Source organism: Mustela nivalis, assembly GCF_964662115.1.
Source record: "Mustela nivalis genome assembly, chromosome: 5".
NCBI classification, from domain to species: Eukaryota; Metazoa; Chordata; class Mammalia; order Carnivora; family Mustelidae; genus Mustela; species Mustela nivalis.
The window spans coordinates 150,928,778-150,954,653 of NC_139024.1; the positions used below are offsets into that span (position 1 = coordinate 150,928,778).

At 41.6% G+C, this 25,876-nt stretch overlaps 1 protein-coding gene and 1 pseudogene across 9 annotated transcripts in view; both read left to right on the forward strand.

Annotated features, from left to right (window-relative positions):
* CDKAL1 (CDKAL1 threonylcarbamoyladenosine tRNA methylthiotransferase) overlaps positions 1–25,876 on the forward strand; it is a 631,102-nt gene that overhangs the window by 130,634 nt on the left and 474,592 nt on the right. The gene's annotated exons all lie outside the window — the stretch shown is intronic.
* LOC309865171 (large ribosomal subunit protein uL6 pseudogene) lies at positions 1,151–3,444 on the forward strand (annotated as a pseudogene). Its single transcript has 2 exons — positions 1,151–1,293; positions 2,725–3,444. The product of its transcript is annotated as a large ribosomal subunit protein uL6 pseudogene (transcript).

Below are 25,876 nucleotides of genomic sequence, written 5' to 3' on the forward strand. Positions count from 1 at the left end.
CATATATCACTTGCTGAAATAATTATATTATAACCACCAAATAAATCAACAAGTTCGGGTATAATTTTTTGTGTTCGTTTCTGGTTATTATATACTAAGCAGATCAGATTCTCAGAGGTGGAGCTTGGGGTCAGAGAATGAGCATTTTAAGAACTCTAGATATGTTTTGTCTCATTGTTCTCTAGACGAGATGCACCCATCAACCTCCTTACTAGTCATGTGTGAGAGTCAGGGGGAGGTGCTTTACTCTCCTGTGCCACTGGAATTCCGTTGCTAATTTAATGGGGATTGGGATGTTAGCTCATCGTTTTAATATCTGTCTCTTTGATAACCATTGAAATTAATATTTTTATATTTGGGTTAGTTACCATTAGTATTGTCTTTATTTTAGATTTCATGTCTTTCAAGTATACGCATATGAGCTTCTTGTATATTGAGAATAAGCTATAAGAGAACTTTCAAACTTAGGACTTCTTTATCATGCTCATGCAAACAGTAATAAGATTAAATTTTACTTTCGAATTTTGAGAAAAGGTTTTGCAGATCTAGTATGAATTTAATAATATCCTTGTGTACCCTCTATTGTCTGCTTGAGTACTTTCATGAGTATTAAAAAAAAAAAGGAAATTGAGATTGTGGTATGCTCTAATTATTTAGCTCATAAATAATGACTTATATTTCTTAAATAAAATGAAATATAGACAATAATGACTTTCAAATTCTTTAGGAACTACAGGTGAGTTAGATGCTCTATGATTCCTGCCCTAGAGGTTTTGTGGTTCGCATGTATAAGCTACCATTTGTCGTCCTGTCTCTTGTCTTTGGCCCTCTCCAACTTTTCTTTCTGAATCCTTGGACTAGTTCCTGCGGAAACTCTGAGTTCGCAGTGGTGCCCTCTGGGCCAGGGCATCTCTGGCCTGGCAGATTGTGAGCAGCCGCTGCTGCTGGGCGCAGGTGCGCGTGCAGATGGCGTGGCGGGGCCGGCCTGCCTTCTGCTTGGCGGGGCCGAGAGGTGATGGATAATCCAGCTTGCCTTGCATGGTGGTCTGAGGCAAGGGGAGCAGGAGGACCAGCCTGCGTGAAAGTCTGAGCTGGCAGAACAAACACACACACACTTACTTGACTGTAGTTTTATTAAACTTCCTTATTAATGCTCTTAAGCAGTGGCCTCAGCGCTTGCCAGTTTGTCTCCCTGCCACCTCTCTTGCCCGTGTGTCTTCAGAGGGATGTGAGAGTCGTAGCTACGGAAAGCGGGGACAGCAGCCCTCCTGTGGTCAACGCGTATCACATACCGTAGTGTGGGCTCCACGGCAGTGTAAGGGTGGCTTAGTATGTGCCTCAGTCTGTTTGTTTTTTCCTTTCCTCCTACTTGTCTCCAAAATGGGGAGGACATACCCCTAGAGTAGAGAAGCCAGGGAAGGACATAGCCCTAGAGTAGAGAAGCCACGGTACTGCTTTTGTTGTTAATACCAGGACACTGGGATGTTTACATAAGGTTACTGTCTACCTGTTAGGAGTTTTTCCTTTTTTAAAATTTATTTATTTTTTTACGGATTTATTTACTTATTTGAGAGCACGAGCGAGCGAGCGCATGAGCAGGGGGAGGGGCAGGGGCCGAGGGAGAGAGAGGACCCCTGGCAGACTCCCGCCGAGTGCAGAGCCTGTCATGGGGCTCTCACCCACGACCCAGACAGCGGGACCTGATTCAAAATTAAGTTGGATGCTCCACGGACTGAGGCACCCAGTGCCCTGAGTTTTTCCTTTTTAAAAAATTTGTCCTCCAAGTCAGCCTGCATAGAGGACATATGATGACATGAAGTCGAGGACACTTTACACTCTTTCTTTGCCAGGATTTTACTCTGAATTGAAAAATGTCAAAACGACTAAAGACTTCTGAAATGACTAGCATGGAAGCATTCTCGGTTTGTTACTGACCCTCAGAGTTCACCTGGAGTTTTATAACTGTTTTAGGTAGTTTTCTGTTTGGAGTTCCAGACATCAGGGCATCTTGTGAATTCTGTCTACAACTAAGAAATAAGGGTAATTCGTCTCTGGTTTTCTTCATCTTCTTTTAAGTGCTTATCTGTAATGTTCAGAACTGCTCTGGGTTTTTGATTGGTATTACAGAGAATTTCTTTCTGGGTCGCAGAGGACTTAGTTTGTTTTTGGAACTCTGAAATTTCATTATTCTTATGGTTTGAAAATCATGAAGACTAAAGTGAAAGCCAGTGTAGAAGCTCACTGCAGGGGAATAGGGCTCTGAGATTTTATAGTAATTATCATTTTGCCTTTTTTCCTTTAGGACACCTTACCTTTTGAGGCTTTATTTTTTAGGGTGTTATTAGTGGTGGTATTAGCAGGCCAGAAGGTAAGTCTTCCTTTAACAAAACCTTCTGGACAAATTTGGAAAAACAGTATTTTAAGGGGTCACAATTAAGAGACATTGGAGCTGCCCACAGGGTTAAGAACTTGCCACAGAGCAAGGCGTGAGATCTTAGCTGCCATCGGAGGGGGTGGCCCTCCAGGCTCTAGGGCAGCCTCTCACGTGTCATCCTCTCTTCTCATTCCCATGACACATATATTAAGTGCGCAAATATTTATGCCTTTTCTGGTTAGTCAGACGGCATTTCAGATACTTTAGCCACTTGAGATAAGGTTATTCTTGTTATTCAGATCAGGTCACTGAAATCCCTCTGAGTCTAAACTTACAGAACTCTCACCGAGCTCTTGGCCACATCAACTGCAAGTGAAGCCCGTTCTCAGCAGTGAGACTGTCAACATTTCCAGAAAACGTCCATACCACCTTGAAGGGACACACTGTTACTCTGAAGGTCCCTAGAGGAACCCTGGGAAGGGACGTCAGTCCACTGACGTAGAACTTAGTCTCCTTGGGAAGAAGAAGAGGCTCTGACTTGACAAATGGCGGGGCTAGAGCAGAGCTGGCTACTGTTCGCACTCTCTCCGGTCAAGTACGGAACATGGCTGAGGGCAGTGCCTTGGGTTTCCACTACAGGATGGGGTCCGTGTATGCTTCCGCATCAGAGCTGTTGTTCAGGAGAATGGCTCTCCTGTTTAACTCTGGAATTTCTTGGGCCAACAGTACATCTGTGGGGTTCGGATGAGGCCAGGTGTTGCTTATTCGGTATCCCAAACACAGAGACATGAGTTAATGCTCGAAGGAAATGACATCGAACTTGTATCAAACTCAGCCACTTTGATTCCGCAAGCCACAACAGTTAAAAATGAGGATATCAGAAAAACTTTGGTTGGTGTCTGTGTTTCTGAAAAACAAGCAGTTCAGCATGCTGATGAGTAAGATCTAAGCCGTCTGGAATCAGCAAGATGCCGGATGATTTTTCAGACTTATTTGTGATACTTGAAAGATGCAGTAAAAGCTGTATTGATTTCAGGCTTTTTCTTAAAACAACAACAACAGCTATTTGAACTGTGTGTTTCATCAAGACAAGAAGAACAACAACCATTTTCCTCTTTCTCAGAAACACAGAGTGAAGAACAGGACAAATGACCAAATTACCTTTCCAGATAGATGCGTTTCTTCCAAGACAGATGTTCTGTACTTAATTCTCCTTAGTTACCGTGCCTCCTACTGATGTCTTCCTAGCCCCACCTGCAAGAGCAGCCTTAATCTCTCGCCCGTGACTTCCTGAGAGGTCAAGACCACGGACATGCTATTACCTTCTCTTGTCACGTCTCGTCCATTTAATGAGGGTGCTTGAAGTCTACCCTAAAAGCTTTTCATAAGACCTAGTTATACTTCAGCTTGGAGGAGCTAACCTCAGGAGAGTTCCTTGTTTCACTAACTTGTAAACAGTCATGCTTGGCAAGAGTTTTTTCCGAGAGCCTCCGGCTACTTTCCTAGGAGGCACAGTTTGAATTCTGGAGGCAGGGAGAGCCCCTTGAGTTCCACAGAAAGAGAAGAGTGGACCCCTCTCTCAGGGCATCAGCATGCCATCCTTGGAGTTGTGCAGAGAAGGTTCTACTCCCACATCGTCTGCATGTTCTCCATGTTTATATTAATTCTGTGGTGAAGCATCAGCTGGGCAGAGGTCCTAGGAACCGGGGCTAGAGATGACCCTTTGCCCTTTCTCCAAACAGCCCACGAAGGTAATGAAATATGTCCTGACTCCTTGTGGTGACAGACATAAAAACCAGAATGAAGGCCTTTTCCAGTGCTTTTTACCTCTAATGCGAAATAGAAAATCTTTTCAAGTCCCTGTGTAATGCCCAGCTGCTTCTTTTTCAGCCAAGTAGTTTTGAAAGCTAGAGATACACAGTGTGTGTCTCTAAGGACTGTGGGAGAAAAATCAAGTTGTGCAGTCAGTGCCTTTGGAACTAGATGTTCTCGTGCTTCTAGACGAAATTTGATACTGACAGCAATATCCAGAATTATTTCTTAGAAGATATCCAGGACATTTGGTCCATCTTCCAGTGGCCCTTTTTTATCTGTTGGATCTCTTCTCCGTAATGTTCCTTTTTGTTCCAGGTGGGGCAAGGGCTTGCTCTCAGAATCGCCCTCGACTACTGCTCAGGTCCATCCAAAGGTTCATAAATACACACCATTTTCTTTTTGAGCTGAGCTTAGTGGTCAGTTTATAGTTGGGGGAAGCAGTGTCTCTACACTGCAGGGAGCTCTGGTTTCTCGCTCTCTGCTGACTCAGTTGCACCACCCCGCTCCTCAGCCATCAGTCCTGCTCCCGCCATCATTCTTTTGCTCCCTTTTCCACTGGCCGTGCAGATGTACTCCGGATTGCCGTCCGTGCGGCACGAGGCTGTGTGCAGGACCTCCTGGTTTTCACGGATACCTTCTTGTGAAACACAGATAACATAAAATTTGCCATTTTAACCATTTTTAAAAATCCATTAAGTACATTCCCATTACTGTGCAGGCATCACCACTACCCATCCCTGGAGCTTTCTCATCCTCCAGACCGAAACTCCATCCCTCATTAAGCAATAACCTCCCATCCCCACCCCTGCTCCCCGTCCCTGGTAATCCCTTTTCTACTCTCTGTTTTGTCAGTTTGACAGTTCCACATGCCTCTTGTAAGTGGATTCACTGATGCCTTAAAAATAGACCTAAGAAAGCCGCCACTGCCTTCCTCGGCTCTGTGGCGGGCACACCCGAGGGGCCTTCCTCCTTTAAAGACTGATCCCGAGGAGTCCCCTAAAATCAAAATAGTGTTCTTCCCCGAAGTCGTACAACCCGCGTGGCTCCAGAGTTGTCCTGACAAAATAAGGAGAATTCCAGGTTACTCAGCCTTTACCTGCACTCCTGGGCGAGGCTCCCAAGAGGTCTTCAGGCCAGACCGGGAATTCTTTACGAAATCATATCACTAAAGGCATCTGAAATTAGGGAAGAAAATAAAGCCCGGTTTTGAGAAAACAGAAATTAGTAGTTTGCTGAACAAAGGGACATCTTCCTCTGGCTGTCTCTAGAGCAAGGAGACAGACATTTGTGCTTTGAACTCCTTTTGTTGCATGCTCAGAGTTAAGGAAAAAATGTTTTATTTTTAAAGGTGTTTTAGGGGTGCCTGGGTGGCTCGGTGGGTTAAAGTCTCTGCTTTCGGCTCAGGTCATGATCCCAGGGTCCTGGGATCGAGCCCCACATCGGGCTCTCTGCTCAGCAGGGAGCCTGCTTCCTTCTCTCTCCGCCTGCCTCTCTGCCTACTTGTGATCTCTGTTTGTCAAATAAATAAATAAAATCTTAAAAAAAAAAATAAAGGTGTTTTAAATGTTTTAACAAAATTGTCTAAATTTTGACCAGGTAGCTCTAAAATTATTTCTAATGGAAGATCTATTAAGTTGAAAGGTATTGTCACGGAATAAGAGCTTCTGTAGCATTTGAGTCAGTGCTATGTGACCTTCTTACTAACTTCTGATAAGTAATCCATGATCCTTTCTGCCGCCCGTTTTCATTCCAGCGTTCCGCAGTTAGGACCTGACTCAGCCAGTATGTGCTGAACAGTGTATGATGTGAGGACTCCGCGCCATTTTTCATGATGTTCAGTTGTCATTCATTATAACATTCTCCGTGTCTGCTCATGAGGGCTCAAAACAGTTACTGTGTGTGCGTTGCCTGATCAGAAGTTTGGCTAACGAGATGGCACTCTCACCTTGAGCAGCATTTCTGGTGACTCTGTAGCACATGGCTTCCTTGTGCCAGGTCGTTGGAGATGAAATAATATTCACCAAAGAGGTACCCAAAGGGAGAAGATTGGTCATTCTTTCCCAGGGTTGGCTGAACTGGAAACTCCCCTAGCGTGAAGATGCTGTGAAACCATGGCTGAAATAAGGGACTGTGTTTAAAAAATAGAGCAAAACCTAACTCTACTGAGATGTACAAGTGATTCACGTCTTCAGATAAAATGGTCTGACATTAAAGAAAGGCACAGTTTGTCATTGTGTGCAAATAATGGCTGCTCGAAGAAAGTTTTGGCTTCTGCTTTGGGAGAGATGTTTGAAATGTCAAGTAAATTGTATTTCCTAATAGTTACGTTTCAAAAACAGATAAAATTGGATGTGGTATTTAGAAGAAACTGGAAGGCCACTTTTTTGCAAGGGGGGAGGGATATAAATTGTGTAATTTTAAGGGAAAACTGATTTTTAATAGAAAAAAACAATAGTTGGTTGTTCATTACTCAGGGCTATGGTTGTTAATACTTTTTGAGTCACAGACTCTTTCAATAATCTGATAAAACCTAAGGACACTTCCCTCCCTACCAAAAAGAAGCCCATTCACAAACACTCAAGTTTTCCTACAATTTCAGTTACCGTTTTGGAAGGCCATGCCTGTGTGTCAAGTTTGAAGCTCTTTCTGTACGACGACTTGACATAAGTGAGCTTTGTCATTCACAACACGTAGTTTTTGCCAAACAAGTTCAAGGTGGGGGAGGATCTTGTATGCAAGGCTCACATCACATTTGTCCACATGGAGATATATATTGATCTTTCATTGGGGAAGCACGCCCAAAGCAACCAATACAGTTTGTTGCATCAGCTTGCTGAGGGCTCAGATCTCTGTGGTCGTAAGTGCCTCGAGTACCACTTTGTAGGAAGGGTTCTTCCAGGCGACCCAGTGACCTTTTAGAAGTAGGATTCTGTTACCTGCATTTTTGACATTAAGCAGCAGAGAATCTTCCTAAACCCATGACTGGACACAGGACCTTTTAGAGCTTAAGTTTTGGGAGCCGTCTCTAAGGGTAAAGGCTGCCGGCCTCACTAATTTTTTTTTTTTTTTTAAGGTTTTATGTATTTGAGAGAGAGAGAGAAAGAGAGAATAAGGCTGGGGGAGCAGCAGAGGGAGTGGGAGAAACAGGCTTCCCGCTGAGCAGAGAGCCTGATTCGGGGCTCGTTCCCAGGACCCTGAGATCATAACCTGAGCGGAAGGCAGAGGATTAACAACTGAGCCACCCAGGCGCCCCTCGGCTCACTAATTCTTATGCCCTGTTCACTCAGAAGTGTGTAGTTTCTCTGACGATATTAGTCAGTCTACATTTCTTGAATACTGTTACTTTCTTTTTAATTTTTAATTTAATTTTTTACAATTTAAATTCAGTTAATTAACATATAATGAGGTCAGTGATTCATCAGTTGCAGATAACGCCCAGTGCTCATGACATCACGTGCCCTCCCTCCTGCCCATCACCCATTACCCCACTCCTCCCCCGACCCTCCAGCAAGTTACTTTCAGTAAGTGAAAACCCTTTTTTAGCAAGAATTCTGCCAGCCAGCAAGTACGATTTTTACCAATAAGAACTCATTTCTGACAGTATGCTAATTAGCAACCGAAGGTTCTTATTAGAGATATTGATAATGAGGTAATTATAGTAGCTGTTTCTGGAATGGGGATTCTAACTTGATTGCCCTGGGCTTTGCATTCTTGAGAGAGCAACTGAATGCCCTTAATCTTAACATTTGAGCTACATAAACACTTCTTTCTTTATGTTCCAGTATTGTGACAGCACACGCTAATTGTATTCTTTTTTTTTTTTAAAGATTTTATTTACTTATTTGACAGAGATCACAAGTAGGCAGAGAGGCAGGCGGTGGGGGGGGGGGGAGCAGGCTCCCTACTGAGCAGACAGCCCAACGTGGGGCTCGATCCCAGGACCCTGAGATCATGACCTGAGCCGAAGGCAGAGGCTTTAACCCACTGAGCCACCCAGGCACCTCGCTAATTTGTATTCTTGTGTCATTGAGGCGCCCTCTTCCATACACACCTGCTTGTAATCCTTTTCCCATCAGTAGTGGAGTTGAGCCTCAGTTTTGTGGTGGTCCTGTGTGCTCGCTTTGACCCCAGAGCCTTATATTGTATGTGGCTGCAGTTTAGTGACTGATCTGTGGATTTTGGTTGAGTCTCCAGTGAACAAATTTTTAGACAGTCTTTTTTTTTTTAGAATAATTTTCACTTTACTACAGAGGCTGCAGAGATCGCATTCATGTATACACTTCATCCAGTTTCCCCTCTTGGTACCTTTTCCATCACTACATGCATTTGTTGCAACTGTGAAATTAACGTTGGTACATTATGTTAACTGAACACCCCAGTGTGTTCAGATTTCACTGGTTTTCCCGAATGTCCTTTTTCTGCCCCAGGATTTCATCTAGGGTGCTCCACTGCATTTAATTATCTTGTTGTCCTAGTGTCCTTTGGTCTGTAACAGTTTCTCAGAGTACCCTTGTTTTTGACAGTTTTGAGGAGCACTGTTTTGTTAGAAGGTCAGCTGTTTTGTAGAATGTCCTTCAGTTTGGGTTTGTCTGATGTCTTTCTCCTATTTAGAGTGGAGTCATAGGTTTTCAAGAGGACACATAAGTGAAATGCCACTCTCATTATATCATATTAGAGGTACATACTAAACAATTTTATTTCTCATGTTTCATTCTCAGAATGGAGAGGTGGGGGAAAGCAGGAAAGCAGCATTTAAATCAGTCAGTTTTGCCATGGAGGAAATTGTGTTAAAGACAAGTAAGGGAACTGAATCTAAAAGAAAAATTTAAATTTATCTAGGAGAATTCAGCTCTTGGTATTCCTGTCATGCCTCCCTTTGGATATTTGTGAGATGGTAATATTTACTTTATTTAAATGCTTGACTGATATAAATCAGACAAATGAAAAGGCCAGTGGTTTATAGATACACTTTAAGGCAGAACTGCAATAATTTTTACAAGCCTCTCAAATAACCAGTTTTTTTGAAGTGGGAAAAATCTTTAATTGGATTTTTTTTTCCTTTTCCTTTGCTGCTGTGTTTTTTCTTTTCCTGTGTTCTTTTGCATTTGGGTTTATGTTTTTCAAGCTGAGTTAATGTTATTGAGAAACATTTCAAAGCATTTGTCACTGGAGTAGTTTATCCCTTAATTAGTGGTGAGGTGGTTTTGCAGACAGGTGACACGCTTTAATGCATTAGAGAGACTAGTCTTGTTAGTTATTGATTACTGATGAATAAATTACTGCCATTTTTAATCACAAGAAAATTTCTTTTGAGGATAATTAATCAGATTCATGCATTTCTTAACCAGTGTAGGATTATCCTGTGTTTTTGTTACAAGAATGAACCTGCCTTGCTTCTGCCCTAGGTAAAGTCAGGAGAGAGGAGACAGGTTTCTAGGTTTGTATTTTGATCTTTACTTTTATTAGGCAGATGAAAAGTATACTTGCTTAAAAATTACTTCAAACTGCCTTTCTTGTTGAGTAGGTTTTGAACTACCTGCCTGACAGATGGTGTTGGAAGTAATTACAGAAATCATGTGTTTACCTGTACGTGGACATGTGTTCACCAGATGCACCCTGTTTGCCCAGTGCTGCTGATTTCTTAAAGAAATACACACCTTCTGGCTAGAGTTGCATAACTCCGGAGAGGAGAAGCTGTGCCAGCCGGAGCTCTGTCTCTCTGTTGCAGAATCAGCTCTAGTCAGAGGGGTTGGTCAGGAAGGCCAAAGAAATGCTTTCCCAACATTGATTGCCTTTACATTTTTTGATTTATTAGTTCTTTAATACACCTTTATATTTATTAGTACTTCAATTTTACCCATCTACGGAATCATTTAAGCACTAGCCACCCCCCATTTTATATATTCAGCAGCAGTAACAGTAGTCACTCTCTTATTATGATGGTTATAGTTTGTTATATTGTTGTATTATTTGTACTCAATACTTTTTTTTTTTTAATAAAATTGCCTTCTTTTTTTTTTTTTTTAAGATTTTTATTTACTTGACAGATCACAAGTAGGCAGAGAGGCAGGCAGAGAGAGGGAGAGGAGGAAGCAGGCTCCCCACTGAGCAGAGAGCCCGATGCGGGGCTCGATCCCAGGACCCCGGGATCATGACCTCAGCCGAAGGCAGAGGCTTTAACCCACTGAGCCACCCAGGCACCCCTGTACTCAGTACTTTTAGAAACCGTGTTGTCCTGAGCCCATGTTAAAGATTTATGTACCCATCCTCCCCATCTCTAAATTCCGATTTGGGAGGTCTGGCATCTGGATTAAGTGTTGGTTATTATTTTTATTTTTTTAACAACTCATGGGTAATTCCTGTACTCGTGAAAATTGGAAATAGCTGCTTTATTTTATTAACCATCAAAACCTAATTTATGCTTTCCACTTCATTTCTATTTTACTTTTGCTTAAAAAAAAAAAGTGAAAAAAACCCTCAACGCCAGTGACCCCTTTCGCATGTATGCCTTAAGTGTTCAGTTTTGAAACAGTACATTTAACTGTGTGTAAACCCCGAGGAACAAGGGAAGTCATTGTTTCAAGATTTTGACAGGTGCAAAACTGTAAATAATTACAGGCCTGGGCAGAAGCTAGAACAGAAGTCGCACAGCAGCTGGCAGGCCCGACCTGTGACAGGTCTGACCTGAGCTAAGTAGCCTAAATTTCACAGCAAGCTCAGATTTGTTTTATAGTATGAAATTCACCTTCTGCCACAGAACGTTTCTAGTGATTCAGACTAGATACCAGCTGCAAAGGGAGAACTACATGCAGAATATTGAGAAAGAAAATGCCCACTGAGCCACCTTTTGTATGGCTTCGGGGCCAGATGGAACTTGTATAGATGAATTCCAAAATTGATTTGCACCCTGACTGAAATAAATCACCTAGCACCAAATGGTATTCAGCAGTCACCTCTGAGGAGGGCGGGCTGGCTTTTTTTTTTTTTTTTTTTTTTTTTACTTTTTATATTACCTACTTCTAAAACATCAAACTTTTTAGTCTATGAGCATATCTGACTTTTGTATGAAGTTATGTCTGGGAATACCTGAGTGGTAATTTTTTTAGGTCTTAAAGAGAATAAAGTGAATTTTTTTTTTTTTTAAGATTTTATTTATTTATTTGACAGACAGAGATCACAAGTAGGCAGAGAGGCAGGCAGAGAGAGAGAGGGAAGCAGGCTCCCTGCAGAGCAGAGAGCCCAACATGGGGCTTGATCCCAGGACCCTGGGATCATGACCTGAGCCGAAGGCAGAGGCTTAACCCACTGAGCCACCCAGGCGCCCCATAAAGTGAATTTTTGATGTGATTTTATCGCCGTTGGGTTCCATCAGGCAGTTGCCCACCTTAAAAGTACCAGATTCGTCACTGATCCCTAAAGAATCCTGCTCAGTGCGGCAGCTCCCCCTCCACGCCCCGTGTTTTCACCCCGGAAAGCTGCAGTTTGGAAAGGACAGGATTCTGCGAGAGCAGAAATAAAAAGCTGATGACTGGTGGGCCCTGTCGAGCCCATAGACACATTTTCTTTGGCTTGCACAGTGTTCCGAAAGTTTGACAGACCCACACATAAGAATCTGTGTTTCTAGCTTCCTTAGAAACACGGACGATATGGCAGTACTGGGCCTGCGTTCCCGCAGCTGGTGGTGCTGGGTGACGGGGGCCCCTTCTCCGTCCTTCTGTTTGCTGCGGCCCTTACCATCCTGTGGTTTAGTCCCTTCCGTTACCTGCCTCCCCACGTTTGAGTTGATGCCCCTCGGACTGGAAGACGTGTGGGATTACAGGTGGACACGCGTTGGGGGTAAGAACCACACGAGGGGAGACTGGCGGAGTGTTGATCTGGTCGGGGTGGTTTGCCTTGTGCTCTGTCCCTCCGTGTTCTTGCGTTGTTTCCTCTTCACTGGAGACTCCCAAGAACTTTGAGTTGTGATGTTCCCCCAGCCACCCTTAATAAAGGAAATATCCCAGGTATCCGGAGGAGGAGTTTTCTGGATGATTACCTGTCCTTTAATTCACATTTCATTTGATTTAGTGTGGTCAGCTAGTTTGTCTCCCTGTTTTTAGTCGTGATCAGCTTTATCGAAGGATGAGAGTTCAGGTAAAAAAGGAAGAGAGACATTTTTCAAGCCCTGGGCGTACTGCGAGGCAGATCATGGCCTACTGCCAGGGTGGGTGACGTAAGTGAAGCTGACAGCACCAAGACCCTTTACAAAGTGGACAAGAAGTAGAAAGATCAAGAGATTAAAATTTTCCTAGATCGGAGAGAAGAAAAGGCCCGTTTCTACCTTCCTGATACCCTGGTACTGTTTGGTGTCCCAGCTCTGTGCTTTCTCTTTGTTTCTAATTAGGAAGAGAGAAGAGGAGTGGGGAAGAGTTGAGATTCATTCGTCTGAGAATCTCACTACTTAAATACATGGGGAAAAAATCCACCCCTGCTGTAGGTTGACTTGGCACATAGTGGACTCGGAAGCTGGGTTGTTGTGAGCTTTGTTGAGTGAAGTTGGTTCAGAAGGCGTGGTGTAGACCAGGAGTTGGAAAACTGCACTGCAGACAGATCTAGCTTACTGGCTGTTTCTGTAAATACAGTTTTATTGGAACATAGTTGCACCCATTAGTTTATATACCGTCTGTGGCTGCTTTGACATTGTAAGGGCACAGGGGAGGAGCTGTGATAGAGACCATATGGTTTGCAAAATCTGAAGTATTTATTACCTGGCATTTTACAGGAAAAAGAAAAAAAAGCGATGATTTTGATGTAGAAGGTTCTGTCCAAAAAAGAAAAAAAACCCCAAAACAAACAAAAAACCCCCAGTTCTTTTATGTGGTCTAAGTTATTTTTGTTGAAAACAAAGGGAATTAGATGTGTGATTGATTTTCACAATTTATATGGCTTTTTGATGATTTTGCAAATATTTCATATAAGTTACTTTTCCATTTGAATGAAATGAAAATTTTATAATGCCTAGGACTTCAGTGGGGCTATGATTTTATTATGTCATTTACAACAGCTGTTTCTGGGGAAGATTATAATACAGCTAATGGGAAAACATGAATTAATATAGTTAGTCAAAACATGATATAATTTTAGCAAAAATTAATAAAATTAAAAAATTGGTTATGTTTGGGTTACAGCTTTTTTGGAGGGAAGAGTATAATGACAGTATAAAAACACGATGTTATTTAATTAGCTTTAAACATGATATTTTCAGGAATATATTTAATGCACAGATGTGCACATATGGTCCATTATGGTGTTAATTTAAACTTTGCAAACTGCCAAAAGTTATAGTTATTAGGGAAATAGTGAACTTTCATCTAATGATCACATTAAACATTAATAATGCTACGTTTTTATTGTTGTTTTCAATTTGGAGAACATTTGAAAGTAGCAGGCCTGTACTGCAGGATTCATCTAACATGATTATTGAATGCCTCAAGAGTAAGCACTCTTCTAGGCACTGGGATTGAAGCACCGGATAAAATAAAATATGAAATAAGCATTTCGATTGCTTTTCCTGCCAGAGGAAAAAAAACACAGAGCACTTTTGAGCTACAAACGTTCATTTACTCAGTCATTTATGGAGCTGCACCAAGTGCACCATAAGTCCTGAGGACGTTAACAGTCAGTAAAGCAAGTTTTTGACTTTTAAAAGTAGCTTCCATTGTAGTTGGAGAAGAGATAGACTGTGTTCAGTTGGGTAACAGATGCCGTGAAGAAAATGGAAGAAAGGACTTGGGAGAGATGGGGGTGTTATTTTGGGTAGGGGGTCAGGAAGGAGTTCTCTGATCAGGTTGTGTATGAGCGGACACCTGGATGGATAAGGTAATGGGCATTGGGGGTATTTGGGGGAAGAACGTTCCATGCAGAGGTAATAGCAGTGTAAAAGGCCTGGGATGGGTGTGTGCTTGGTTGTTGAAGGGAAAACAAAGAGAAGCCAACGTGGTTGGTGTCACAGGAGCCGGAGGGAAATGGGAGGAGGTGTGTTTGTTTTCTACGCAATGCACAAGGCTCTGCTTCTGGATGAGAGGTGAAGTCACATGGACCCAAGCTAAATTCTATGTGCAGTGACAATAGTACAGAAGTAGAGCGTAAGGGTCTATGGAAGATGCCGTAGACCAGAAGTCAGGAAATAATAGAGTTAATTTGCTCATTGTTCCTCGAATTAAATCTCATTTCTGTGAATCTCTTTGTCATCTACTCTTTCAAAAAGGAATTCTACATGGTATAGTCCAGTGCCTGGAGGCCTGGATGAGTTGTTGAATTTATGGTGTGCCAATACCCATTACAGGGTGGCCATCCGGTGAATTTGTAACAGAGAGTCTGAGGTTGGGAATAAATGGGTCAGAAAGTCTGACTAAAATGAGAATAACAATTCACGTTCAATTAAAATGTGCATAGCCTGCAATAATTTTTCATTGTACTAGGGTTAAGGGGAGAGTAGAAGTAGGTTGATAATTAATAGTTGTAAATTTAAAAGTCAGCTTTATTCCAAGTGTTAATTTTTCCTGGAAGTGTTTTACAAAACGGTCAAGTTCCTGAAATTGTAGAAACACTGATCATGGTATTTATAACTGTGAGGCATGCTAGGTACCTGACCCCAAGTGTGAACTAATTAACTTAGGGCTTGTGTAATATGCTTTAGCAAAAGTAGATATTTAAAAATAATTGACTTGTTTTTTTTTTCATTTCACAAATGACAATATATATATAGTATTTTAATTTATTTTAATATTACCGAGCACATTTTTGTGGTGCTTCCTTCAACTTTGACACAGATGGGTATCAATAAGTGAATCAAGAGGATGATTAACCTTATTCACCAAATATATATTTTATAAAAAACACCATCAATCACAACTATCATAAGTCTGCTGTACTCGAAACAGTACGGGTTTCTGAAACTCAGCAGTTAGTAACGATTATTGAAACACCACACAAAGACAAGGCAAACGTAGCATTCGGAGCAATATTTCACTGGGAAGGTAGGTGCCCATATGGAAGCAGGGTTCGGTTAAAAAAGTTCTTCTGCAAAGACTTGCTGGAGTTTAGGATGCATTTTTCCTTAGGAGTAATAATATCTATGGTATTTTGATTCTCAGGCCAACCCAAAATGTATCAGGAATCTCTCTATAGTTCGTGGATTTTTAGAGGACTTTGGTACTGGTTTTCAAGCAGATCTAATTTCCAGTAAAAAGTTACAGCTTTGCTTGTCCTTGGTCTACATGTATCAGTAGAGCACCCCTTCTCGAATCTGTTCGGGATTACTGCTCTGTTTGTTTTCTGCGTTGCTTTACCCATGTGGTGGCTTAAGTGATCTGTGCTCAAAGAGAGGTTGCTTTAAGCATTGGGCCTACAGGTGAGGCCATTGTCCATATCCTCCGACATTTAATTCTGTCACTTGCTGTTCCCAGGGCGGCAAGTCTTACCTGTGGGTCCCCAAGCCCTTGATTGCAGCCACAGGATAAATGAGGTGATGGGGAGGGCATGTCCCTGAGCACCCATCTGTTCCCCATTGGACGGGACGGTAGGAGGCAGTGAAGGCTAGGACAGTGGGGGTGGGACAGGTGGGCCCTCTCCACTTACAGCCCTGTGGCGTGTCCTGTGAAGATTCCTTTACCTTAATTCTGCCGCTTGATCAAGGGACACCCACCCCCCTCAGTAGCCTTACCTGGTGTGGGGAGGCAAAGCTGTCGGGCTGGACCTTGGCTGGAATGTTGTGCCGCGGGGGAGAAGGGGAAGGAAGGGAAAAAAAATCGTGCAACCTAACTTCTTTTGCTTTATTACGTTATGCTTTTTTTTTTTTTTAACTGCTTCTGGTGAATTTGAGGTGGTTTTCAGATGCTCTTACATTGACCCAACCAGCTTCTGCCGACTTTTCACTCTGACATGTCCATGAAAAATATCCTACAATTCAAATTTAGTGAAACTAGACACACTCTTCTCCTTAGTCCTGACTTTATTTCAGATTTGTAACATTTTACTTTTATCCACTCAGTCCTAAGTATTCATTAAATTCAGCCCCCTCATAACAGAGGAAGCAGAATACCCTCAAGTAAATAACTGTATTTAAATATATATGTGTATGTCTGTTCTTATGTATATTATTGATATATATTATAAGAAGTAATAAATAATCCAGGAGTCCGGCATCTGTCTCACCTGCTGTTCTCTTTATGATGTGAAGCGATGAGTCACACGAGTAATTGTATTACTTGTACAAAGTACTTGGAAGACAGTTTCACTTGCATAAGTCCTATGCTGCATGTCATAAAGATGAAAAGTTTGAGCCATCTGTTACTTAAAACAAAAAAAACAACAACAAAACTACCCTAGTATACCACCTGGTGTTTAACTAGGCCTCGGGATTTGTTCCAGTTATGGCTCTGCTTCATTGAACAAATATTGGGGTGAGGAGTGGGTAGGGTTTGGTGATTACTCCTGTGACTTGGGAGGGGCCCTTTTCACTGAGTCTCGAACAACGTTATTTGGATCATTGTTATCTCCCATTGTGGCTTGCCTGTCATCAAAAACAATTTTGTCTTAATTTTGAAAATTGGATGTGAGGAGTAACATTACACAAAAACAACATTATACAATGATGGGGATAATGTTCTGTGCAGCATGATTTAATTTGGAGCAGTGGATGGCCACCTGCTAGGCCTTTGTTCTGTGGCCGTCTGGCAAGTGGCCCCAGTGTTTTGGTTCTTTCCTTGGTCACGTGGCTGTTGAGATCCGCCTGGGTTAGTTGCAACCCATTAATCTGGTAGCGTGGAACGATGGAATATTTGACTGCTGGGTTTTTGCATTAAGAAAACAAATCCCTTTTAAAGTTATTATTCAGCAATCACAGAATGCTTTTAATGTGTTGATATAACATCTGAGCCTTTACATTTTATCTAGGGGTAGCCTCGTCTTATCTGCAACATTAAAAAAAAGATCTAGTTGTACTTGGCATTATGGTAACTAGCTGCCATAGAGCACCTGTCTGCTTCCCCACTGTGGTGGGGTAACCCTGTAATTCAGTGACCAACCTGGGACACCTTTGAGAGTGACAGCCACTCATAATAATGCTGGGACAAGAGACATAGGCAAGGACATATGGTGACACTGTTTATAAGGCATGGTCATTTTTACCATCCTCTGTGATCGAGAATAACCCAATATCCCATATGTATTTAAGGATAATTCCTATATTTAAATTGCATTAATTGTGGCTGATACGGTCCTTTGTAAAAAGTAGGTGCTCAAATTCAATATTTGCAAACCGATTAAATGTTTACATTTATTTATTTTTATTATGTTACATTAGTCAAAATTAAAACTTCCTGCCAAGTATCTTAAAAAACAGACATTTTAAAACAGCTTTGGGCTAAAACTCTTCACTCTGTTCTTGATATTAAGGATTGGTCTCAGGCTTCCAAATAGTGATGCTACCTATTGCCCTATGATTAGAAGTCTGAAATCATCTTAATATGTGGTATATTATAAGGGTAGGGTAGCACTTAAAAATTGCAGGGGCCTATCATTCTGTCTAAAATAATATAAACTGACTACTAGTAGAGGGGGCCATTTAGTCAAGTGCTTATTATGACATATCCTGGTAACTTAATTTACTTTCCCTTATTACATGAAGTTGTGAAGTGATTCATTGGGGAACTAGCAATTCCTTAAGTTTCTTCTGAGGAAATCAGGAAGCCAAGTCAATCCATTTCATTGTCTAATAATACTTTGAGACTTTCAGAGTACAGAAGGATTGAGACTTGGGATAATTTTTTAATGCTAAGTTTTAATCTGATACTTATCAGTTTGGGAACTTTCTTTCATCAGTTTTGTCTTTACAAGCCCTCGTTTATTACCTATAAGACGTAGGAAAGGATGCAGGAGTCTCTCTCCTTTTCTGTCTGAGGTAATAAAAAGGGTGTTTGTTGCCTATTTGGCCATCTCATGAGACAAGTTGGATTTTTAGCTCAGCCCTGGAATGTGGGTTATGGTGTTGGGGGGTTTTGGAAAGGCAGTTGTGGTTTTGAAGGACTCCACGATGTGGGCTGGGAACTTTGGTGTTTTCTTCTGGTCTGAGGTAGGTGTTTTTAAGAGCGAGGTGTCAGAAGATCTTGGGTTCTAGACCATCCCATTTGTCCTGGTCTCTGTGTTTTACAGAAGAGTTGAAACAGATGCTGTTTACACCTCCATTTCTTTATCCTTTGTGTGTGCGTGTGTGTCTTGGTGATTTCATAGTCTGGTTCTTTTTGCAGCTTTCCCTTTTGCATCTCCACCATTCTGGTCTGCTTTCTTTTCCCGGATCAGTTTTTTTCTTTGTTTTCTAGGCCTTACCTGTTTCACCTGAGTGGGAGAGTTCATGAAGTCGTCTTGCTTGTCTCTACCCTGATTGTTCATCATACTTATTGGTCATGAGGGAACTTGCTTGGGTGTCTATGAGTTTTATACAGTAGGACAAAATTCACGAGGAACTATTTATTTACTTGTTAATTATATTTCCTTCCCTGTTGCAGGGAAGGTCCAGAGGCAGGTGTTTTGCTTTGTTCACAGCTATATCCCCAGAGCCTGGCAGTATGCTGGGTGCCCAGTGACTTTTTTTTTTTTTTTAAAAGGAACAGGTTAACATAAATTTTAAAGGGTGGGGGGGAGCACCTGGGTGGCTTAGTCTGTAGAGATGACTTCGTGATCTTGGTGTCACGAGACTGAACCCCACGTTAAGGGGTAGATTGTACTTAAAAAAAAAAAAAATTAAAGACTAGAAATGCCGTAGCTTTCTGATAGTTTACCAAGTCAGATATTTTTTAGGGAGAGTCATGGAGCTCCTTCGCTCTATAGAAAACCTTCTGAACTTGGCTGGTATTTGAACCATTTAATGAGGGAGGAAGTACTTTGGAGTGATTCTTCTTGTAATAATGTAGGTTTTTAGTCTCTTTCCTTTCTGGTACTTATAGTCCCTAGACTTGGTTTTACTACTTTTATCAGTTAAGATGCTTTTTGTTGCAAGTAATAGAAATCTCAGCTGAAACTCATTTAAGCAGTAAAGAAGGGGGTGATTCGCACGAGTCCAGGAAGGCTCCGGAGTGGGCTGATTGAACTCAGTGCTGTCCTGAGACACCCAAGTTCGTTTGTTCTTTCTCCTCTTCCCTTGGCTCTCTTGGGTTCATCCCTACAGCTTGTTCTTCCTGTGACTGTGAGGACAGGAGCAACAGGTCCATATAGTTCTTGTTGATATCTAGTGGGAAAAAGACTGACTTTCCGTTCCTTGACAACTCGAGTGAGACTTCTTTATGTATCGTTGGTCCAAATTGACTTGGGACTACTCTCTCCTGAACATTAGCAAAGGAGGTGGAATTGTAGCATTTGGCTCGGGCTAATAATCATCTCACGTGAGATAGATGTTGGGATCAACTGCACTACTCACTAAAAATCCCATGCGAATTAACCTTTATAAATACATTTTTAAAGACTGTTGATTTCCTGAACTCCAAGATAAGACTTCCCAGAGTAATTAGGTTCATAACTAAGAGGATGCTAGGTGAAGTCAACATTATCATCATAATTACTTCATTAGGGAAATTACGGCCTTTAAATAAAAAAAAGTGACAATTTTTGTTCTGTCTTCCCAAGTTTGTTAAATAGACATGCGGCATTGTTTTTGTAAAGTAGAAAGTAGCTATGTAGAAATTGGTTGGAACTGTGACGCCCCCTTAAGTGTGTTTGCACTGATAACAATGGATATGTCTCAATTATTTAAATAAAATGAAATCTTGTTGACTAGAAAAGTGGAAAAAGATAGCGAGGACATAGTGAGGCTTACTTAAAAAAATAAGTCAATATATAAGGTAATGTGCATCTGTTACCTTAACTTACTAAAAGGTTTCTGATTTACTTGAACATACAGTAATGGATCATTTTGTTTGTTGAATAATGCTTAGTAAATATTTAATAAGTCACATGGAAGCATTATGCTATTGTGAAGAAAGCACTGAATTAAGAACTGAAATCCAAATTTCTCTAATTTTCCCACTGATGTAATAGGAAAGGACAGTTTCATTCAGGTTAGTATTCTCATTGGCTCATTCTGTGGGATCTAGCTGCTTCCAGGACTTAAGGGTAGTTAAGTACTCATTCAGTACACTGTAGAATGTTCCATGTTGTGAAAATCTACTGGCTGATCTCTCTAACAAATACCCTAGTGGAGTTACTTTTTTGGTTCAGGTTTTCTTTTTTATTATTTTAAAAAATTTTTAAAGATTTTATTTCTGTATTTGACACAGAGAGAGAAAGAGCGCGCACAAGCGTGGAGAGCTGCAGGCTCCCCACTGAATGGGGACCCCCATGTGGGGCTCCATCCCAGGAACCTGGGATCATGACCTGAGCTGAAGGCAGACGCCCAACTGACTAAGCCACCCCGGTGCCCCTTGCTTCAGGTTTTAAAGAGAAGTAATCCTTTTTCTCCTTCAGAAGGTAGAGATCTTCTCTGTACATTCTGTTTTCTGCAAACACTCCCACGTGCTTCTTTTGGCTTTAAGTAGGAGAGACCAAGGTTAATTCGTCTCTTACTCTTGTATTCCCTTTTCTGGCTTCCTTCTCTGAACCTCATTTTCCTGGTTTGTAAAGTGAGCATCACCCAGATTCTTCACAGGGATTGATGGGACAAGGCAGCACATGACATGTGTGAAAGTCACTCTGGAAAAATCTAAAGCGGGATGTTTTCTAGAAACAGGGACAGTTGCACAGGATCACCCCTTAGACTCCTGCCTGTCATCTTACATTTGTTTTTTTTCCTTCCTTTTTTTGTTTTGTTTTTGTTTGTTTGTTTTTCCCGTTAAGGACTTAGTTGTAGTGACCTAGATATCCAGGACCTCGATGTGAGGGGTTGAAATTCGCGTGCTGCAAACTGGAGGTCAGAGAAAGGAAAGTGGAATGTGTTGCCCATGTTTTTAATGGTTTCTTTTTCAAACTTATCCAAACTTGTAAAAACCACAAGGGTTTCCCTCGTATCACAGTTTTACAATGAATACATGAATGAACCAGAATATAAAATATGACAATAAAACTTCTTTCTTACATTTTTTATTTGCTAATTTTCAAATCTACTAAAGAAACTTTCTTTGTGTATCAGCTAGGTGTAAAATACTGCACATAGATTGCAGCTTTTGGGGGCAGTTTCCAAGAAATCTTACATTTTTCTTAAAAAAGTGTAAATATTTGGAAATGAAAATAATTTCTAATGACATCACTTGCTGCTGTGGTGTTTTGTATTAGCCTTGTTGATTTCTGGTGGGCCGTACTACTTTGTGGGACAAGTATTCCCTGTTACGATCATAGATTTGTAGTGCTGCAGTCAGCCTCAGAGTTGATCCTCTTCTACTCTTTCTGTGTCTTTGTGAGAAAATAAGGCTCGGGGAGGAAGATTGGTCTCACTGTGCATTCGGGTGCAGCAGGAGCCGAGCTCAGGTGTCTGGGCTGTGAGCACGGGGTGCTTCTTCCTGGACCTCTTGGAGCTTACATTTATGCTCTCAGAAAGTTCCAGGGAGGCCGCACACACACAGTGCGGCAGAGCAGACAGAAGTGTGCTCTGTGCACTCTCCGTGCTTTTTTTAAAAAATTTTTATTTATTTATTTGGCAGAGATCACAAGTAGGCAAAGAGGCAGGCAGAGAGAGAGGAGGAAGCAGGCTCCCCGCTTGAGCAGAGAGCCCGATGCGGGGCCTGATCCCAGGACCCCGAGATCATGGCCCGAGCCGAAGGCAGAGGCCTTAACCTACTGAGCCACCCAGGCGCCCCTCTCTCCGTGCTTTTAATCTCCCTGTCCTTTCTGGGGTAAAGATGTTGGTCAGTTTCCACAAAATACAGAAAATACACTCATTCTCTTTGAAATCTCCTCCTGAGTAATTCTGAATTACTGGGTCTTTCCCCTGTCGCTCCACTGACGTGCGACCAGGATGGTGGGAGGCAAGAATGCAGTTTTGTTTCTCCGAGCGTACATCGGGCTGCTTCCAGCTGACTGGGGCATCCCGTTCCCACACCCTGGGTTAAAACCACTTTCGGGTGGCTTCTGAGACATACAGGAAGGTTCTAAAGACTTCGGAGACGGCTGCCACAGTGTTACTTCTCTTTCCCTTTTTGTTGACTGGGGAATTTCTGGTTATTTAGTTCTAGAGTATTTTTTTAATTAGTTATTCATTTTATTTTTAACTCCTTTATTGTAACATGCAATCAGAGATTAACAAATCACGGAAACGCAGGGGAGGTTAGTGATTGTTTTCAGGGAGACCTCCACCTCCTTGTAAACCCCGGCCCGAGTGAGAGCGAGCCCATTGCTGAGCCACACTGGTAACCCTGCCGTGTTTCCACAGGCAGTCCCCCCATCCACCCGCCCCCTCCGTCTCGACTTTTGTAGTCATCACTTCTTACGGCTTTGTCACCCATGGTTTCTTTTTAGACAGTAAAGTTCAGTCCTGCTCATGTTTAAAAGCCTGATCCGTGCTTTAAATTTCTCTTAATCTGCATGTGCCCTCCTCAGTTTGCATTGGAAAAACCTGGGCCTTTGGACATGTGGGCCCTGCAGAGTCTGGGGTGCGCTGCTGGCGTATTTGGGGTGCAGCTCGCCGCAGTCCTTTGTTCTCTCTCTGTCCTGCAGCCTGGAGGAGGCAGTGGGGCCTGGCGGGGCTTTCGGCTGCACTGTAATCTGTCCTTGTGTGTGTGTTTCTTGCTTCTCGATGCCACCAGCCAGAGATGCTTAATGTCCAGATTCATTCTTTCTTTGCAGTGTGGAAATGGTGATATTTTATTTTATCACCTTATTGTCATAAATTGGCTATAATAACTTAATTTACTGTTTGTCCATTAGTCTTCTGTTTACCTGGTTTCTAAGATAATAAATTAGTTTCCTGTCATTCTCAGAAGGTGACTGAAAACTGCCTTTTTTTTTTTTAAATAAATGATTAGAAACGCATGAAAAAGCCTTCAGTTAATTGTAGTTCTCATCCAGGTTTGAACTGTCCCATCTTTGACCACCATGCCCCTTTTAGATTGGTTTTTGAGTCCTTTTGACATGACCCTGGTGTTCTTTGATAGCTTCCTTGCTCTTGGGCAGTGTGAGAAGGTGTTCCAAGCACATCATATACCTTTCCCGTCCTGGACCTGGGATCAGCCATTTCTCTAAGAAGCCCTGGTTTCTTTAATGGAAAATGGCATTTCATAACCACACCTGGGTGCTCTACTTCTTGTGTTAATCTTTGTTTCTAGGCCTTTTCAGCCTTTTCAGTGGAGACACATATGTGTGCGCACACACACAACACACACATAAAAACGCACACATATTTTAAGATAAAATACCTCACTGAGTTCATATTGGTATTTCCAGTTTACATTTAAGACTACAGGGTTTTTTTTTGTTTTAATTTCTTACTTCTTGATCAAGAATTATAATTCTTAAGGGCATTGGTGATAATAGAACTGGAATTATCCTATAGTCCTCATGAATTTTATCCTGCTTTACTTTATCCCACATAGTTTTGGAATAATTATACATGTACATATACCAAATTATGATTACTGAAAAAGTTGAAAAGACCTCTTTCTCAAATCCTCATTCTCCCCCTCAATATTTATAATGGGCATTCTGTATCTACAGTTTCAAACCATATAGCCATTACGTACTCACTCTTCTCTCTTAACCCTTATTTGGTATTTATTCCATAAATAACTATATGTTAGTGCTTGCCACTAGACAATATGTAGATAGCCTTGTTCTTCTTCTTCTTCTTCTTCTTCTTCTTTTTTTTTTAATTTGAGAGAGAGAGAGAGAGAGAGAGAGACAGCATGAGACAGGAGAGGCTCAGAGGGAGAAGCAGACTCCCCGCTGAGCACGGAGCCTGATTTGGGACTCAATCCTGGGACTCTGGGATTGTGACCTGAGCTGAAGGCAGACGCTTAACTTACTGAGCCACCCTGAGATCTTTTCTGTAGTTACCCTTATGTAAATATCCTTTCAGTTCATTTTTTGGTTGTTTGAAGTGCATTCCTTGTAGGTTCTTCAGGAAAGGTGTCTGGGAACAACATGTTGGCCCTGAGCTTAGCATGTTGATGGTAGTGCTCTTTATACTTGAAAGTTAGTTTTGCTGGATATAAAATCCTTGGGTCACATTTTCTTTCTGGCGCAGTGTACTGCTTTCAAAGTCCAGTGTAATATTTTTCCCTCTTAAAATTCATGTGCTCTTTTTGCCTAGTTGCTCCAAGGAGTTTTTTCTTTTTCTTCAGGATCCAGTGATTTTATTAGATTTGTCTTGATGTTGGTTGTTCTGGGGCAATATTCTAAAGTATGTAGTGTGATCTTACAATGGTGAAATCTCTTAAATCTCTTTTAATTTTTTTTAGGTAAGTGAAATCTCTTACAATTTTTCTGAGTAAGTTTTCTTGAATCATCATTTTTAGTATTCTTCTCCTCTGCTTTAGGTTCCCCCCGCCCCCACCCCCTCCCCCCATCTAAGAGCTTTTCTTATTCATATGCTGGCTTGTCTTTGCCCGTCTTCAGTAATTGCTACTTTCTCTTGAATCCTGTGTTCTTGTTAAACTAACTAATAAGGTCTAGTAGCTTTTAGTAAATTCCTTTGGAAGTTTATATATACTTCATCATTTCTTTTGTGAAAACGCTCTTCTAATGCCCCGCCCCCTTCCCCTTGCTGGATTATATCCCTTTTCTTTTCTTACTGCACTAGCCACCGTACCTAGGACAATATTGAATACAAATGGTAAGAGTGGGCATCTTTGCCTTGTTTCTCATTTTAGGGAGAAAGCCTGTTAGTTCTTGGTTTATTATAGATAGTCTCTCTCAAGTTGAGGAAATTCTCCTCAGATTTTAGTTTGCAGAGTTATTTTCATGAATGGATGTAGAACTTTGTCAGATGCTTTTTCTGCTTTTATTGAAATGCTAATTTGATTTTTGTCAGCATGCTAATATGGTAAATGTGTTAGGAGCTTTGACCCTAGTTGTTTAGGGGGTGATAGAAGTGATGACAGGATCATGAGTGGCTTCCTTTTGGGAATAGGGGAGATGCTGGTCTTTTAGGTGTGGTGATTTGGGGGCCCTGTGGTGGCCTGAAGTCATTTCGTCGCACATGTCTGCTTGGTTGCAGTGCTGATATGTACAGGCCCATCTCTAAGAGCTGCTTTATATTGAGAGCTGTGCTCAGGCCTTAACTTCTTATTCACTCTGGAAGCCATTCTCTGTGAGGGCAGGGGGATGTCAGTGTTTATGCATCTTTGATTAGGGAGGTTAGCTTTCTTTGCTCCTTTGACCTTTGACTTCCAGATTTTCTTTGGAAAAGTCACCTTGTTTTTTTGAAGTTTTATACAGTTCGCTCCATGATTTGGGTTACTTACAGTCCCTTTCCCCAGTTCTCCATCAGTGCTATGGATTTGTGTGTGTGTGTGTGTGTGTTTCTCGTCTCTGTAGAATTTTACGATAAGGTGCTTCTGTTCATTTGGTTATCACAGCCCTGGGATCAAACTACATAATTTGGCTTTATCTTTTAGAAAGACTCAGAAGATAGTAATTCACACCCCTCTTGACAGCAGCTGTTGTTCCCGTTACAACTTGCTTTTCTGCAAGTCATTTTCTGCATTCATTCTGAATATAATTTTCTTT